Raw genomic sequence first — 1,825 nt, 5'->3', positions numbered from 1 at the left:
GCTAAAGAGGGAGGATCACTTAAGGCCAGAATTCGAGACCAGCCTGGCCAACATGGCAAAAGCCCGTCTCTACTAAAAATACCAAAAAAAAAAAAAAAAAAAAAAATAGCTGGGAGTGGTGTCGCATGCCTGTAAACTCAACTAGTCAGGTGGCTGAGACGGAAGAATTGCTTGAACCCTTGAGATGGAGGTTGCAGTGAGCTGAGATGGCGCCACTGCACTCCAGCCTGAGCAACAGAGCAAGACTTTGTATCAAAAAGAAAATAATAATAATAATAAAAAGTAGCCAGGCATGGTACCCAGGAGACTGAGGCAGGAGGACCACTTGAGCCCAGGAGTTAGAGGCTGCAATGAGCTACGATCAAACCACTGTACTCCAGCCTGTGTGACTGTGTGTGTAAGTGGAAAAGACTCCCCAGTGGAAGAGCACACCAATCTTACCTGGAGAAACTTCAAATGCTTAGATTCAGAAAATTCAGTTAGGATGGTCAAGAGGAATGAGACCTGGGAACGAAAGCAGGGTTATTATTTAAAGCATGTGCTATGGTTTGAATGTCCCCGCAAAACGCATGTTGAAATTTAATTGCCCAACTGGGTGCGGTGGCTCACGCCTGTAATTCTAGCACTTTGAGAGGCTGAGGTAGGTAGATCACTTGAGGTTAGGAGTTCAAGAGCAGCATGGTCAACATTGGTGAAACCCTGTCTTTACTAAAAATACAAACATTAGCCGGGCATGGTGGTGCATGCCCGTAATCTCAACTTCTCGGGAGGCTGAGGCAGGAGAATTGTTTGAACGCAGAAGGCAGAGGTTGCAGTGAGCCAAGATCATGCCACCACACTCCAGCTCCAGCCTGGGTGACAGAGCAAGACTCTGTCTAAAAAAAAGAGAGAGAGAGAGAGAGAGAAATAAATTTAATTGTCCATGTAACAGTATTAAGAGGTGAGACTTTAAGAGATGATTAGGTCATGAGGGCTCCACCTTCATGAATGGACTACTACTACTATCATGGGAGCGAATTTGTTGTCTCAGGAGTAGATGCTTAATTAGAAGGAGGGGGTTTGGCCAGATTTCCTTTCTCTGTCTTGTGTGCTCACTTCTGCCTTCCACCCTTCTGCCGTGGGATGGCCCTCACCAGATGCCAGAGCCAAGTTCTTGGACTCCCTAGCCTCCAGAATTGTGAGATGAATAAACTTCTTTTCTTTACAAATTACCCAGTCTGTGGTATTCTGTTGTATCAATAGAAAATGGACTAAAACAGCCTGAATAATATAGAGTGTATAAAAAGCACCCACTCCACTCCCACAAACCAGTAAGCAAAACATCCATCAAGGTGATTGTTCTCCAGGCAGAAAATAATAGTAATAGGCCGGGCACTGTGGTTCACGCCTATAATCCCAACACTTTGGGAGGCCGAGGCGGGTGGATCACGAGGTCAGGAGATGGAGATCATCCTGGCTAACATGGTGAAACCCCATCTCTACTAAAAATACAAAAAATTAGCCGGGCGTGGTGGTGGGTGCCTGTAGTCCCAGCTACTCTGGAGGCTGAGGCAAGAGAATGGCGTGAATCCAGGAGGCGGAGCTTGCAGTGAGCCGAGACTGCACCACTGCACTCCAGCCGGGGTGACAGAGTGAGACTCCGTCTCAAAAAAACAAACAAACAAAAAACCCTGAAAGCGGTTTTCTATAAAGAAGTTTACTGAACCATCTAGGAAGAGAATTAGGGCAGCCAAACGGGGCACTGTTGGCCAAGAAGCCTGTTTGAGTATGAAAAGTTCAAAGTCAATCCTTCTATTGTCTCATTTTTTTTTTTTTTTTTTTTTTG

The 1,825-nt window shown here is 45.6% G+C and overlaps 1 protein-coding gene across 1 annotated transcript in view; it reads right to left on the bottom strand.

The window, feature by feature from the left end:
- Nucleotides 1-441: 441 nt before the first annotated feature.
- RMI1 (RecQ mediated genome instability 1) overlaps nucleotides 442-1,825 on the bottom strand; it is a 49,942-nt gene continuing 48,558 nt past the window's right edge. The window contains exon 3 of the mRNA XM_017872380.1: nucleotides 442-504. The gene's annotated coding sequence lies outside the window, so the exon portion shown is untranslated. The remainder of the gene's footprint in view (nucleotides 505-1,825) is intronic.

Source organism: Rhinopithecus bieti, unplaced genomic scaffold (assembly GCF_001698545.2).
Source record: "Rhinopithecus bieti isolate Rb0 unplaced genomic scaffold, ASM169854v2 scaffold_5948, whole genome shotgun sequence".
NCBI lineage: Eukaryota > Metazoa > Chordata > Mammalia > Primates > Cercopithecidae > Rhinopithecus > Rhinopithecus bieti.
The sequence above is the reverse complement of the archived record's forward strand: the minus strand, read 5'-3'. Positions and strand labels throughout refer to the sequence as shown.